The sequence below is a fragment of the Physeter macrocephalus genome, chromosome 11, assembly GCF_002837175.3.
Source record: "Physeter macrocephalus isolate SW-GA chromosome 11, ASM283717v5, whole genome shotgun sequence".
Taxonomy (NCBI): domain Eukaryota; kingdom Metazoa; phylum Chordata; class Mammalia; order Artiodactyla; family Physeteridae; genus Physeter; species Physeter macrocephalus.
In genome coordinates, this window is record NC_041224.1 from 133,764,495 (window position 1) to 133,775,859 (window position 11,365).

General features: G+C 38.1%; 1 long non-coding RNA gene across 2 annotated transcripts in view; it reads left to right on the forward strand.

Moving 5' to 3' along the window:
• Positions 1-11,365, forward strand: part of LOC129392545 (uncharacterized) — a 184,348-nt gene that overhangs the window by 92,908 nt on the left and 80,075 nt on the right. The window contains exon 3 of one of the 2 annotated variants that reach the window (XR_008618663.1): positions 7,036-7,821. The exons of the other annotated variant lie outside the window; for it this stretch is intronic. This is a non-coding gene — a long non-coding RNA (uncharacterized lncRNA). Of the gene's footprint in view, positions 1-7,035; positions 7,822-11,365 lie in introns of those variants that run through there. 2 annotated transcript variants of the gene reach the window in all.

Below are 11,365 nucleotides of genomic sequence, written 5' to 3' on the forward strand. Positions count from 1 at the left end.
TGTTGCTGTGAGGCAATCATATGTGGATTTTACATTTTTCACTGGTTCTGCGTTTTAACTTATTCTAAATTATTATTTGGAGTCTACAATTGAAATGCTCCCAAATACACTGTATTATTATTAAATGTAGCTGAAAATATATGACATTTATACAGTGATTTATAAACCTTATTTACATGAATTACAAGGGAATAATGTATGATGCTTACGTACATATGTGTGTCAGGGAAGGTGAATGTTCATTTTCCTTTAGCCTATATTCTTCAAACTAAGGATCAAGGCGTTGACTAATTTGTTTAGTGTGGTTTGTTTTGTTTGTTTTTTGGTTTTGAAGGAATAAACATTTTATTTAAGATACTTTTTATACAAAAACAAATATGATTTTGAAGATGGACTATTTTAAACTGTATCATACATTAAAAACTACCAAAAATATTAATAGCAAAAACTTTAAGCACTTTTCTAAAACTACTGCAATTACATGGTTATACACACGTATAGCTTTTTCTCTATTTACAAGAAACAGCTGTCTAATAGACAAGTCAGATTCCATCAGATTTTATTATAAAACCAGTCTTATAGCAAGAGCAAGTAACTTGTCTGGAGCGTGTGTAGTTTAAGAAGACGGAGTAAGAGGAAGCATGATTATTGCTGAGTTACTCTTCCTTTCACCACAGTCATCAAGTTTGTTTTCTGGATACCAACATTAATTAATTGAAGCAACAATGTTTAGTGTGTTTTGATCAATAGTTTTAAAAAGAGAAACAGAATAGGATGGAATGGCATGAAACATAATGAAACAGAAAATACCACAATGCATGTAGTAGAGGTGAATACTGTTACATGTAACTAATTTTAGTCTCATGTGTAGATATGAAAGTGTTATTCTGGATCACAGTGTAAAATTTATGTCTTTCTGAGGGTCACAATAAAAATTTTTTTTATTTGTCAGCCGTTTGTTCCTGGTCTTGAAAGTCTGGTATTTGCCAAATCGGCTTTATCATCAAGTCTATGCTTATTGGATAAGCAATAGAGCTTGAAGAATATACCCAGAAATCCAGATATTTTATTCTCACATTTTAAACCAACAGCTGTGGATACTTCTGGGAAGAACTGCTTGGAGACTCCTGGCACTATCCCATTCCTAGTCTCAGTTTCCTCCAATCTCCACGTCCCACATCACCTTTTAAACCAAATTCGGAGCAACTAGTTCTCTACTTGGGCCTCTCAAGGAGAGAGAAGCCTGCCAGATAGGGAAGGGCTTTGCCCAGCCTGTTAACAACTCCCTGGTGATTTGCCTAAGGTTTAAAAAAGGAGAGGGGAGATGGAGGAGGAGCAGAAGAGTATACCAAAATAATTCCAGATGGATCCAAAGATTTCAACATAAAAGATGAAACCATAAATGTACTGGAAGAAAATATGAATAGGATTTTTGCATAAAAATTCTTCAAGGGTAAAAATAATGGTGCCCCACCCAAAACCAAAACAATAAAAAGAAAGCATAAAAGAAAAAGTCAGTAAAAAAAAAAGTCAGTAATTTCAACTACTCAAAAATAAAATTTTCCCCAAAACCAAAACAATAAAAAGAAAGCATAAAAGAAAAAGTCAGTAAAAAAAAAAAAAAAGTCAGTAATTTCAACTACTCAAAGATAAAATTTTCTATTTTATTAAGTGAATGTTAAAACAATGTTAAAATTAAAAAACAAACTAAGAAAAATGTTTACTACACATTGTGAAGTAAAAGGGCTAATTTCTGTAATACGTAAGGAACTCCTGTAAATAGAAAGGAAAGAAACAATAATCTGATATAAAAATGAACAAATACATGTGAATTAAAGGTCTTTTAAACATGCCATATTCACTTATAGGAAAATGCAAGTTAAAATGGGATAGACATTATCAGATTTATCAGTTGTCAGGTTGACTGGCAAAGATTAAAAAATCAGTAACACTATCTTGATTAAGGTGTAAGGAAAGGGATACTCATTTGTAGTGGGTGTACAAACTGATACAACCTCTATGGAGGGTAATTTAACAGTATCTATAAAGATTAAAAATATACATATAATGTGACCCAGAAATTCCATTTTTAGGAATTTGTCAGGTAGATATGCTCACACATAATCAAAAGACATACATCCAATACTATTGTAGAATTGTTTGTTGCCAAAAAAAAGGAAACAACCTTAATTCCCATCAGAAAGAAACTGGCTGAATAAATTATTGTATATATCCATTTACACTGGATTACAAATACAGTCATCAGACAGCTCTAGAGTACTAATGTATTAGAACAATCGCCGAGGTATGCTAAATGAGAAAAGTAAGCTATAAACTCTTTGTAGAGTGTGCTAGAGTATGCTGCCATTGGTAGAAACAAAAGGGAGGGGCTCTTTATTCATACATGCTGTGTATGCTTAGAACATCTGGAAGAGCATACAACTAGGGAATATTCATTGGCTCTAATGAAAAGTAAGTGGTCACTGGTAGGCTTAAGTAGCCATAATTTACTGTGCACTCCATATCCTTTTGTAACTTTTGAATTTCGTACAATGTGAATGGATCACCTAATGAAAAGTTATTTGATTTTAGTTAAGAGAAAATGGCCAAAGGAAAAGAGTATGAGGGAGAAGCATATAGAAAGGTACATGAGTTGTACTTCTAGTTTGTACTTCTAGTTTGGAAATTTCCAAACTAGAATTTCTAGTTTGGAAATTCTAGTTTGCAAATTCAAAATTCACTTCCAAATTGGAATTTAGTCACTAAACATGCAAAGATTTTCATTTTGGTGTTGTGTTAGCTGCCTGGGTGGCAGGTTCATGAAGCCATTTTAACAACTCAAGTTCTCCTCCTATTGTAGAGGGAAGCTCAGTTTCCCCACATCCAAGGATTTGGCAGGGCGGGGGGGAAACATTTCTACTATGCACTTTTTGCTCTATTTCCTGGTTTCACTTGCATAGTTTATCCTATAGTTTTGTGTCTTCCTGCCCTTTGCCAACTCAAATGTGTAACACAGCCTGTTATTTATTTTTATTTCTCCCTCAGAGTCTCTCACAAAAAGTAATTGGTTGCAGGAGAAAGTTACCTCCTAGCATGTCACAATAGATGGCCAACATTTGATATCAAATTGCCCTGGTTTTGAAGGTTTGGGGGAATTTCTTAGAAACCTATTTTCCTTTAATATGCAGATTCCTACCTTGTCTCAGGCCCTTTGTAACTCAGAGCCTTCCCGGCACCCTTTCTTTACTGACACTCCCTAGAACCTTAGGATGGCTGCTCCTCTATAATGGAGGGCAATCCATTTTTGTTTCTCCTGCCTTGTGGAATTCTGCCAGCAGCTTAAAAAAAATCTTTTTCCCCAACCACATTACACTAGAAACGGGGAAAAAGTCTAAATGTCCAATTATAGTGAATTGGTTAAGTAAATTATTGCATGCAAATACAACGGAGAATTCTATAGTCATTACAAATTATCTGAAGTTCCATATTTACTGAAGTAGACAAATGTTTATAACATATCAAGTGAAATAAGGAGTTTACAAACAAGCACATATATGTATATGTGTGTGTATACCTATACAGTACATATATGTATATATGTATGATACAATATGTATATATGTGTGTATACAGTATATGGTATATATGTGTATATAGTATGCATATGATATGCATATATAATATGTATATTCATGTATGTGTATGAACATTTACAATCCCATTTTAAAAATTATTATATTTTATTGAAGTAGAGTTGATGTACAATATTATATGTTACAGGTATACAATATAGTGGTTTATAATTTTTAAAGATTATACCTCATTTATAGTTATTATAAACTATTGGCTATATTCCCAGTGTTGTACAATATAACTTTGTAGCTTATTTTATACATAATAGTTTGTACCTCTTAATTTCCTACTGCTATAGTGCCCCTCCCCCTTCCCATTTGTTACAATCCCATTTTTTAAACTGTACATAATATACATGTTTATATTTGCTGGAAGTATATATATCAAAATGTTAACTGTATAACTCTGGTTGGTAGAAATTTGGAGGATTTATTTATATTTATATTATAATTATAACTGAATATATTTATGTTTTGAAATATTATAATCCATTACTTTGGGGAAAAAGAGAGTAAAAGGAAAGGTCTATGGGGCCAGGTAGGGTAGCCCTGCCAAAAGCTGCCCAGGATCTTTCAGGGACTGACTTCTGCTCTAAATAATAGGCTGATATAGCTACAAGTAGCTGCCCTTGCCTCTGGACTTTTATTTAAAAAACAAACAAACCAAAAAACCCTCCCCTTTCATGCTCTCTTCCCCCAACACAATTTTACATTAGAATCTCCCTCTGTGCTCTAAGACAAGGTAAACTTTGAAAAGAAAAGAAAGTACAGAATGCAGAATTTCCTTTCCTTTTTCTTACAACAGTGAGCAACTCAAATACTTCGTGCAATGTTTTCTACAACTTTTCCATTTTAAGGGGTGTTACAAATTGGTGCCTCTTCTCTTCTAATGTCCACAAACAAAGATGGTGAAATCTCATCCTCTAAGCCAGCAAGAAGAGATCAGAACTAAAAAGAGAATGAAGACTTCTTAGGGGATTATGAACAGAGATGATAAAGTATTTAACGACCAGAAAGCCCTGGGAATCTACCAGTGGACTATAGGACCAAACAGAAGGGAAACCGGATGTGGAAAACCAGAGTAGTCTTCCTGGTGGCTGCAAGCTGAATATCAGCCTGGCCCTGGCCTGCACACTGACCAGGCTGGACAGAAATGTCCAAAGTCGAAGTGCTGCAGGTCAATCCCAAAGTCAGAACAAATTGGTCTCCCTTTATTCCAGGCACCTCATGTGAAAACTTGGCATGTTTCATCTTCAGGGAACTTAGAGATGATTTAATATGATTTCCTCATTTGAAGAACCAAAACCAGCAGAGGTTAATGGATCTGCCCGAGTTCACAGAGCTGATTAATAGAAGGGCCTAGGCGAAGCCCATTGGGCTAAATAAATACATTTGGGATGGCCGAATGAACAAATGAATGACTGTTCCAATACTAGCATGAAACTCATTCCAAATCTAACATGCTGGGCATTTGGATGATCCATACATTTTCTCAGTCATACAATAAGGAATTGATTGCTCACGATAAATATTCATAGAGGTGTGCCTCATTTTATAGGATGTACAGGGCTACTTTACAGGTAGATTTGACTAGATTTCAAATATATAAGAACAGCTCTTTTTAAATAAAATAGGTTAATTTTCTGAAAGAGAATAATCCAATTTATCTGCTATATTAAATTTTCATACCTAAAATTGGCTTCGCATGGGTCTTCCTACACTAAGTGAACTGAAAGAGTTAATGGAATACCCGTCCTTCCTGTGCAAACACAGCCTGGCCGCCCCACTGTAGAATGTGCATTCTGTTTTTTTGTTTTGTTTTGTTTTTTGTGGTACGCGGGCCTCTCACTGTTGTGGCCTCTCCCGTTGCGGAGCACAGGCTCCAGACGCACAGGATCAGCGGCCATGGCTCACGGGCCTAGCCGCTCCGCGGCATGCGGGATCTTCCCGGACCGGGGCACGAACCCGTGTCCCCTGCATCGGCAGGCGGATTCTCAACCACTGCGCCACCAGGGAAGCCCTAGAATGTGCATTCTGAGTGGTGATTACCAATGCACTTGCAGAAGCAAAGCTCAACTCTTTGCATGTGTTGTCCACGATATTTTCCTCTGTAGACTGAGCATAATATTTTATAAGGTACCCTTCTGTGTGTAAGTTGCTTTCCCCTGCAAGACTGAGAGGGCAGGATCACTTGCTGTTTTGATGGAATTAGTTGGAGTGGAGCATCTGTCACAGCCTCCCCCACCCACCACGCAGGAGGCCCTGTCGATGTGCAGCAGGGTTCACAAGCTCAGATGCCCACAGGGGCCAAGTAGGTGATAACACATGAGCAAAGCAGGTTCAGTGGGAGAAGCAATAGGGAACGGTACGGGCAGTGGAGACTGGACAGCTAATGCCCCATGTAATGGGGGTGGGTTTTACTCAGCTCTAGTTCACTGTTACCATGTAGAAATGTAGGCTGGGTTTTGGTAGACTCTCCAATTTTTTTAAGGGGAAATAGAAATTACACATTTTAATGTAAAAACTTCCAACGTTTTAATGTTGGCAGCTAGTTCAAATTTGTATTAAAACACTGCAAATGTTGGTAGAACAAAAAAGTCCTTTGGCCCATTGGTTACCAGTTTGAGACTTCCAGACTCCTACAGTGATATTTAGTGAGTGGTATTAAATTGTGTAAACTTGTACATTTATTTTATAAATAAAACACAGAGAAAGACCACCCATCGTTTTATAGAAATCATATGCATCCTTTAATCTTTACCTTATTCACTTCTTTCTTAAAGCTCTCCCCAACTCTCTGACATCATACATCTGTACTGTCTGCACTGCACAGTTCATGCTTAACTCTATGCATTCTTTCATCGTTTCTGAAATGCAGAAACGATGTGCAGAAACAGATGTTCAGACTTCATTCTTGCATTTAGACTTCATTGTAAACACTTCCAGGGCAAGAATCATATCTAATACTTCTTTTATGCCAACCTCAAAGCTCAATAAATGTTTGTAGTTGATACTTTTTTTCAATAAGGGAAAAAGAGAATAGTCTTTGTTGACACACAAGTACATAGTTATACTAGAAACGAGCTTAGTGTCTTGAAGTTCCTGAATTTCTAGCCTAGGCAGGCTAACAAGTTTAAGTCTGTGGGCACCTTGCCCTGCTGAGCTGAGAAGCAGTGGCTTGCCCTAAATTTTTAAGAAGAAAGCACTTGGCAAAATAGCTATGAGTTCACCATGTCTCTTCTAGAATAAAAATACTGTAGGATGTGTTTAGTTCCATGGAGGTGACATGGTCCTTTACAAATATGACTCTGAGTGTGAAATTTTCTGAGCCAAATCTTATCTGTAGGAAACCGGAATGGTAGGCTCAGTTAAAGAAGGTCAGACTTACGTTTTGCATTCACAGGTCAGAACTCTCTGGGCCGTTTTAGAGCGATTTGGAGGATCAGAGGCACAATCTATAATCAGCCTTAATCCAGAAATGGGTGCGGCGGGGGAAGAAGTGGAGCTAGCACTGAAGCTCTAGAAATGACTGGCAACTACCCTGGTACCCACATGGAAGTGAGGCTGGCGTGGCTGAGAAATGGCATACACCTCAAGTAACTTTTTGAAGTGTCCTGGACATTAAAGTTATCTCTACGTTACCAAGAGCAGGCTACAAAGCCACAACACCTGGACATGTGCGCCAGGAGGCCCTTTAATGTGTCTGGGAATGGGCTAGCATTTGGTTTGAATTGGCCAACACTGCTTGAAAGGGAAGAAGCTGGAAGAAGTAGGGATCCTCTATGGATCCCTAAGTCCCCTGAGCTTGTTATGATGGGCAATATAAAGGTCGAGGTGAAGAGACCAGCTCTGATGAGAACTGACTCCCTGGCCAAAGAAAAACATTCTATTCGCTCCCTTACTTGTAAATACTGATAAAATACTGATAAGTACTGATAAAGGTGCTGTTAATGGAAAAGCCCTGTCTCCATACTCCTTATTCTTACAAACCCCACACACTTGTGCCTCTCAGACACTTCTTTACAGTTCTTATTATTTCTCCCTATTATTTGGTAATCTAAAAAAAGAAATAAATCATCAAATAAATAGATCACATTATTACATTAGGAAGCAGACTTTGGAGTGCATAAAAAGATGTAACGCTTTGGTTACTAAAATGAGTGCCTTCACTTAGACAAACAATACTTGGGTCAAAATAAACATTAATTAATGTTGTTCAGAATGTTTAGTTGTAGCTCTGATATTGTCACCTTCTGTTCAATAAAATTTATTGCTAAATCACGAAATTTCCTTTTGTACTAGTCACTATGTCGATCCAGTTGCATCTTCTTCATCTGCAAATTTGAGTTGCTAATGAAAAGTGAGGTAGAAAATACAAGTCATATACCCTTGGGATAATTGTGTTTACTCTGTCCAAAGTGAATATTAATTATAACGATAGAGTAATTTACATTTCCTCTCTTGATTGCCTCTTATCTTTCTCTTAACAGCCTTTCCATACATTTCTTTTCTCATGAAGCTTCTTCTGGTTGGAAATTTACCAAATTTCACCAGGTAAGAAGTACTAAGTGTGAACCTGTAAACCTTGTTTCAAAAGAACCCAAGTTTAGGGAATCCAAAGATGGTGTCAGCTTTGGACAAATATCTAGAATACAAAGTGGGAAAGATCCATCAGGATTCCCAATCATTTTGGAGCAGTGGTTCTGAAAGTGTGGTCTCCAGACCAACAACATCGCATCACCTGGGGAACTTGTTAGAAGTGCAGACTCTCAGGCCCCTTCTTATGCTTTAACAAACCTTCTAGGTGATTCTGATGCACCTACAAGTTTGAGAACCACTGTCTGAGATAGGTGTCATGGACCAAAGGTACAGAAAATGTCTCCTCTGGGTTGATGGAATTTGATATCTCTTCTTCCTTTCTTTTCTCCATTGCCTTTTCCTCCTTCCTGCAGGTTTATCCATTCCTCATTTAGTAAGCCAAAGTTGGCTCTGCAAAATCATACTTTCATTACAAACACACTGTCTTTATGACAACTTAAATGCTAGTATGGGACTCCATCAAACTAAGTATTCAGTAGAAGTTATCAACTAATTAACTAATTTAAATCCTTGTTTAGCTTTGAGAAGGAAAGCTTCTGTAAGTCACAGAAGACAGAGTTATAAAAGAGTGCCCATTTTCTAAGGTGGTTGCCTTTTATACCTGGTATCCATAGGGCATTCTCTTTACAAGGAAAGTTAATATTTTTATGTGGGCTGAAGGTGTTGAATTGTTACCACTGGAGTCATTAGCAAAGGATTGTGTTGTCCAGAAGGAGCTCATGTTCTTGTGCAGTGTTCAGAGTATGTTTGAGGTCTATACATTATCCATTATCTCCAATTCCAGTAGCCAGTCTAGATAGCTGCCCAACAGCTATTTCATGTCCAACCTTACTATAATTTGGTGTAACCCTGGGAATACTTATGAATTATCTGCTAAATCTAAAAAAATGTGAAGGAGGATGCTGTCATTCTGAAATCATTGCTAAATGCTGCCCCCATAATGCCTTTGCTTAAGATACCCTTCATTTGCAAAGATACACATGGTTTCTTCTCTATAGCATGTAATTTCTTCAGCAAGTAGGCAGCAGAGTCTCTAAGACTCAGTTTCCTTATTTGTAAAGTGGAGATAATAATCCAATTACTTGTTAGTATTGTTGTAAGAAATAATGAAGATAATTCAGGAGCACTTAGCACACAGTGCCTGACAATAAATCTCAGCCATGATTAAAGGTAATTTTATTAATAGAATTGTAAGTTCAAAAATGTCACATCAGACCTCATCCCATTAAAAACAAGCACATAGGGAAGAGATCAACTGTCTCTCCCTTGCATGACTCTACCACAACTACATTGTATTTTACGTGGAGATTTGTTGCTGTTGTTTTCAGCTCCCTGTTTTCTGTTTTCCTAGTTCCTTGGCCAGTGCTGGGACTCTAGCATGGGGCCAGGGAGAATTAGGAACACGATTAAGTGTAGAAATCCATCATCCATACCCCACCTGTAGGACTAGGAGAGCACAGAATAGTGTCTGCTATTAGTTCTTCTAATACCCACCAGCCCTTTGGAGCAAAATCCAAAAGTCCAGCTGGATGACCCATGTATATGCATCAGAAAATCAAAGGACCTGAAGAGGACCTTGAAAGGTGATTTACCTCCCTAACCTCTGTTTAACATACAAAGCAAAGGATGCATCCAATTTTTTATAGATTTCAGGAGAAGGGAATTTCCCTAACCTTTCATTAAATGCTAATATAGATAGATAAAAGTTATATATAATTATGAAATCTCATTTTGGCATAAGTGTAAATATTTCTTAGAATATGCTAGAAAGACCCAGTTCCATCTATGACAAATTACCCCTTACATGGCTTTGGCGAGAGAAGGGATGCAGAGATAGGAGAAGAGATTCTCGGAAGAGAGGTATGTAAAACATTAGTATTACGTGAACGTCCAGTAAACAAGAGATTTCTGAGTTTGAATTAGTGACATGGAGAAATGAGAAACATCTGGAATCTGTACTTATTTTGCTGGTTAGAAACACAGTTGTGAGGTCCTTTGTTGAATTGTTGACTTTGTAAAGACTTATTAAAAACAAATGCCTAAGGTGACTGAGAAGAGAACATAGTTGAATTCGGAACACAAAGTCCTTAAAGGGAACGCCTCCATTTCGAAGAGTTTTTACTTGCCATCAACTAAAGCTTAATGCTGTCTTCTCAAATGAATCCTTTTGTTCCATTTCAACACACACTTGAAGAGTCAAAGGCTTACAGACACATTTGAAATTTAATAGTACATTTTTGGAGAGAGAAAGGGGACTCGTTTTCTTCGTATTCTTCAGTTATTTTATATGATTCTTCCATAGCCACCCCCTCCCTCCCCCATACAAATAAATATCTAAGAAAAGGGGATCTACCTAGATGCTGGCCCTTACTTTTATTATGGACACAGCTGAGATTTACAAATGAGGTTGTTTCCCTCTTTGGTTTCTGAGGAAGATTAGTTCTATGGAGAGGCTTCTAGCCAAGGCAGACCAGGGAGTACAGCAAGGGGTTATTGGTTAAACCCCACTATGTTCTCAGATGATGCTCTCATGTGCCCTTGCTGGGGCCATAACTAGTCGCTCACTAGAAAGAAGGCAGGTGTTCCAGGCCAGTGAGGTGATCTTGCGTTGGAATTCTGAGGGGACCACCTCTCCGAATTATTTCCTGACGATGCCCTGCCATGGCTTTTATCACCCCTTCTGCCTGTACGAGGCAAGGGAGAAAGAGGGCGGGAGGAATGGTGAAAAGGGACAGAGGAAATGTCTTGAGGTGTATATTCCAGGAATACTCACCTCCCTCATCAATCTGCTACTCTCCTCATGTACTTTTCAAACAAGGAAATGTTGTGAGGAGCCAGATCTCAGGGAGGCCACAGAGCGGAATTGTACGTTTGGCATCACAAGCTGTGCTAATGAAATTCTGGTGTCGTACTGAATTCCCAGGATGGTGCTGCTGAGCCAGTCTTGCGCTGGTCGTCGTATTCAAGTTACGGTAATAAAGTCAATCCCCATGTCTCTCTCTTTTTTTTTTTTTTTTGTGGTACGCGGGGCTCTCACCATTGGGGCCTCTCCCGTTGCGGAGCGCAGGCTCCGGACGCGCAGGCTCAGCGGCCATGGCTCACGGGCCCAGCCGCTCCGCGGCATGTGGGATCTT